The sequence below is a fragment of the Scyliorhinus torazame genome, chromosome 1 (assembly GCF_047496885.1).
Source record: "Scyliorhinus torazame isolate Kashiwa2021f chromosome 1, sScyTor2.1, whole genome shotgun sequence".
In the NCBI taxonomy this organism is placed as follows: Eukaryota; Metazoa; Chordata; class Chondrichthyes; order Carcharhiniformes; family Scyliorhinidae; genus Scyliorhinus; species Scyliorhinus torazame.
Window position 1 is genome coordinate 392,742,701 of NC_092707.1, and position 5,381 is coordinate 392,748,081.

The following is a 5,381-nucleotide window of genomic DNA, read 5'->3' on the forward strand; positions in this document are numbered from 1 at the left end:
ATCCTGCCCTTCCCTCAACCAGGTCTCTGTAATGGCAACAACATCATAGTTCCAAGTAGTAATCCAAGCTCTAAGTTCATCTGCCTTACCCGTAATGCTCCTTGCATTAAAACATATGCACTTCAGGCCACCAGACCCGCTGTATTCAGCAACTTCTCCCCGTCTGCTCTGCCTCAGAGCCACACTGTCCCTATTCCCTAGTTCTCCCTCAATGCTCTCACCTTCTGACCTATTGCTCCCGTGCCCACCCCCTGCCATACTAGTTTAAACCCTCCCGTGTGACACTAGCAAACCTCGCGGCCAGGATATTTATGCCTGCTGTGCTAACCGCTGTGCCCCCGTGCTGCCCATGCGGTACCACGGGATCTTTCCCGAGAGGGCAGACGGGACCTCAGTTTTACAACTGATCGAAGGAGCGTTTACTGGCATTTGGCAATAGTTCAGTTCACTTGGGAATATATCATTGTGAGCTTCAAACACTGGCGTTGCTGCGTTATTGAGTGTGATTCATTCAGCCTGACATACTGCTCCATACCTGAATTAACAAAAGAGCAAAGTAGAAACCTTTGCTGCATATTCCAGAAAATAATGGACAACAAGGCGATGAATTACACATGTGTTCGTTAGGGTGGGGGAGCTTGGCTGGGAAGTGAGGGGGGAGCTTGTAATCACATGGAATTATATCATTAATGTCAGGAATATGGTGCCAATGACTTGCAGATGTGCAAGGTGGCCGGAGCTGTTTGTCATTAGGGGGCACCAGTGATTGAGCTGTTATTGAATGTGTTGTGAAGCGATTGTACTTTTTTGTAATTCATTAACCAGACGTTGGTCAGTAATGAGTGCGCCTGCTGTTAACACAGACTGAGGGTTCTGTGACAGGCCACAGAGAAGGGGAGGGAGGCAGGAAGGCTCCTTAATGTTTTACGGAGTCAGGTGTAAAGCTGCTGTCTTGGGGCCAGAGTGAGCTTTGAGGTGGGACCTGTGCCGTGGAGCGCTACTAACAGAGGTCTTAGACCTCCGCAGTAAACTGAGTGGAAATATATAGCCCCTAACAGCGCCCTGGCTCTCACACAGCTTTGCGTTTAAAAACTCACCGTACAATGACAGGTTGATGTGAGAGAGAGTAAGTGTTTGGAGCTCAGGCCGGGAAAGGGGTGAGGGAAGGGCGGGAATGGCTGGAATTAATTTCAACAATGCACAACAGTTAGAGGCTGGCACCTGATGAGAGGGAGAAAGTCTCACTCTGGGCTCTCATGGCTAAAGGATGAAATACAATTGCCAGTTCCACTGGCTCGCCCACATCCTGCATTGAGGCAAAGGGCTGGCTTCACTCACTGATTGGAACTCGCTGATCAATTAAGCAATGCTGGTTTCTTGCTCAGTGTGCATGGAAGCTGTAGAAGGGCCATTTAGACCCGAAACGTTAACCCTGGGCGCCATCCAACGGCCACGCTGCGCCCGAAAAGCAGCTCGTTGCAGAGCAGCGTGAGATCCGACGCGATCTCGCGAGACGTTGCGATGTAAATCCTGCCCGCAATGGGCAATGGCGGGGGGGGGGGGGGGGGCGGGGGCGGTGTTCAGGGATTGTTTCGGGGCCTCGGAGATCGGGACGCCGTTTAAAAATGGCCTCCCGATCCCTCGCTACACTGGGGAGTTCCGGCGTGCGGAGCTCCCCACTGTACAAAACGGGCGGGGCTATGTGCGTCTCGGCCACGGGTTCCCCGTTTAGGCCCCCTATTCAATGCGAGTCGGCGGGAAACATGCAGCCCTCTTCCCTATTGGGAGAATCGCGCTTGTTTCTCTCCACAGATGTTGCCAGACCGGCTGATATTATCCAGTATTTTCTGTTTTTATGTCTGTTACTGTGCGGGCGGGAGGAGCTGGGAGAGTCGTGTCACTCAGTGGTCAAGTGGACATCCGACACTATTCCTCGCCCCCCCTGCACCATAGTTCGGTTAGAGTCTGGACCGTATCTGGCCAGTTAAACCTCAGAATGCCCTGCTCCCTTTGAGACCCCCCCCCACCACCACCCCGGTCACAGCACCTGCAAATATGTTTTCCATACGCTGTCACCGTAATGATCCCTCTGAATTTATTTATTTTCTTCGCCTGCAGGGATGGAGCCCGCTCTGTGCGGTTCTGGATTTCAGTGGGATGATGTGAGCTAACAAAGCCTTTGAAAGGTCTGCGAGAGAGAGAATGGTTCCCACACGGCGGAGTTCAGAGGAAACAGGAAGTAGGTGACTCAGGGTCAAACCCCTAACATCTAATGTAACCTGATCCTGTGACATGTTGGAAAAAGAGAAGAAACACTCTGGGCCTGGAATCACAAATCACCAACTGTGATGACAGGAGGGAGGCAATAAAACTCAGCACCTTCTCCTGCCTGGAAGAGTCCAGTGGAAATAAACATTATTTATAACCAGCAGATTGCCGTGGAGAGATTATCACTACTGTGTCACCTTCACTTTCAGTCCATGAGCCTCTGCCAATAACCATCGAGCACACTTTATATATTCCCCTGGTAGCTCCTGTGTGGTGCAATTAATTGCTGCTAATAAGCCCTCGACTCTGGACCAAAGCCTCTGGCCTTACGCCTCAGGCACAGGCCCTTAAGCCCCGGCCTCAGGCCTTACGCCTCAGGCACAGGCCCACTGTGGTGAACGTTTTGCAGTAACCATTCACCATGTATAGAACTGTATCACGATGCTGCCCATGTGGGCTCTGTCACAATATACATCTATGTATACAATGGAGTGCAGACGGGCAGTGATTGACACACAGGATGACCAGTAAGCACACAGAACAGAGCAGCCAATCATCAGACAGGACACGACCAATATAAAGCCAGAGGGCACCAGTTTTCCCACTCGCTCGGGACCCAGCCTCTGAGACAGTCAGAGCTCGTGAGCTAGCCAGTGCCTGCACCATGTGGTAGCTAAGTTTGTCTGGTCAGGCTAGTGTCAGGTCTCCAATCAAATCAGCATAGTGTCGATCCACAGTTGAACATGTATAATAGTTTGGATGTTGAATAAAATCGTGTTGCATTTTAGCAAGTGTTTGAGGTCTGTCTCTCGCTACATTGCATCAAGTGCAGTTCATGTCAACCCAGCCTACCCAACACATCAGGCTCCACCTATGGACCATTGTAAGGTATTACCTGTAATGTATCATGTTGGTGCCTTGTGGGCTCCGCCCCTGGCTCCACCCTTTGAGGGGAGGTATAAAGAGCAGTAGCCCTGTAGGCGGCTCTCACTAGCAGACCAGTCACAGGCAGGCACTGTTGTAGTTGATTAAAGCCACAGTTTACTTCTGCTCTTGGTTTCGCGTGAATTGATGGTCACATCAATTTAATCAACTACAACACCACAATGGAATCGGCTCTCAAACCTGACCGACTGGAACTCGATCCGCAGGCCGCGGAGGCCAAAGGGATTTTTTCGCACTGGCTCCGCTGTTTCAAGGCCTACCTTGCCATCTCCTCCTCGCCTTCCGTCACCGACGATCAGAAGCTGAGCCTCCTCCACGCCCGGGTGAGCCATCTAATCTCTGTGCAACTCGAGGAAGCCTCCACTTAAGCTGGAGAGCATCTACGTAAGGCCCGTGAACGAGGTATACGCGCGGCACCTCCTCACTACTTGCGAGTACCTACGCGACCTCAAAGTCCTTGTACGAAGTTGCAACTACCAGGCCATTACGGCCACTCAACATATGGACCTCGCCATCCGGGACACCTACGTGGCTGGCGTCAGGTCCAACCACGTGAGACAGCGCCTACTTGAGAAGGGTGCCCTAGACCTGGAAGAGACGGTAAAGTTAGCCTCCTCCCTAGAAGTAGCGTTCCAAAGCCTCAACGCGTTCCCGTCTGATCACGTGACCCCCCTCGTGGACCCCCGACCAAAGAGTACCCCAGGCCTGTGCCGCGCGGCTTCCCGCCCACCATGGGGGGCTACCCTGCTATTTCTGCGGCCAGCATCAGCACCCCAGGCAGCGCTGCCCGGAACGCGAACTGCAGCGACTGTGGAAGAAAAGGACATTTTGCTAAGGTTTGCCTGGCCAGGTCCAAACCCTCAAAATCGCAGGCCCGACCCTCAGACTCATAGGCCAGATCCTGCAGTGTAGCAGCTTGCCTGCCGGCTCCCCCCCCGGACGCGTCGTCGGCCTCGTGCTGCCCGTGGGGGCAGCCATCTTCCAGCCCGCACAACGTGGGCGACTCACGGCGGCCGCCATCTTGGCCATCCTCGCCCACGCGGCCCGCCACGCGCGCTTCATGGGGGTCGCCATCTTGGCCATCCTCGCCCACGCGGCCCGCCACGCGCGACTCACGGCGGCCGCCATCTTGGCCATCCTCGCCCACGCGACCCGCCACGTGCGACTCATGGGGGTCGCCATCTTGGACGCCATCTTCCTCACCGCCCGACACGTGCGACCGACGGGGGACGCCATCTTGGCCGCCATCTGCAACGCCGCTCGACACGTGCGACCGACGGCGGCAGCCACCTTGGGACCACCCCAGCACCTCCGACCTGCCGGCTACCTGCAACTCCGCGCGGTCACCCTTGACCAGTTGCGACCCAAACACCTCCGGAGCTCCATGATGGCCGTCTGGGTAAATGGACACGAAACACCTTGCCTGTTCGACTCCGGAAGCACGGAGAGCTTCATTCATCTAGACATGGAAATCCACCTCCGGGGCCTTGCTTCCGTCCTGGCTGAAGACACCGGGGCCCGTCCTGCTCCGCAAACAAGTCAGGAACCATAAGTCCGACCCCCTGGTCGAGAAGGTCCAGCTCCTCCACACCAACCCCCAGTACGCATATAGAGAACACCCCGACGGCCGACAGGATATGGTTTCCCTCCGGGACCTGGCACCCGCAGGTTCCACTACCAACGCCACCCCAACTTACCCCGCCCAACCTATGCTGACCAGCACCCCCGCCCCTACATGGCACCCGCGACCCTCCCGCTCTCCATTCCCCCTTCAACGACCCACAGGAATGAATCTCCAGAAGACGCGCTCCTGGAGTCCACGTCTGTGCCCGCACCGGCGGCTTCACTACCCATGCCCGCATGGATGAGTTAGACACCCGGGCCAACTGCGATACCAGAGCTTCGGCGATCACAGCGCACAATCCGTGCGCCGGACAGGCTGAACTTATGAACCCTTCACCCCCGCCGGACTTCATTTTTTTAACAGGGGGTAAATGTGGTGAACGTTTTGCAGTAACCATTCGCCATGTAAATAACTGTATCACGCTGTTGCCCATGAGGGCTCCACCTATGGACCATTGTAAGGTATTACCTGTAATGTATCATGTTGGTGCCTTGTGGACTCCACCTCTGGCTCCACCCCTTGAGGGGAGGTATAAAGAGCAGTA

General features: G+C 54.8%; 1 long non-coding RNA gene across 1 annotated transcript; it reads left to right on the forward strand.

Annotated features, from left to right (window-relative positions):
- Positions 1 to 972: 972 nt before the first annotated feature.
- On the forward strand, positions 973 to 3,055 carry LOC140409687 (uncharacterized). Its single transcript, XR_011940500.1, has 2 exons — positions 973 to 1,126; positions 2,119 to 3,055. It is a non-coding gene; the product is annotated as an uncharacterized lncRNA (long non-coding RNA).
- Positions 3,056 to 5,381: the final 2,326 nt, after the last annotated feature.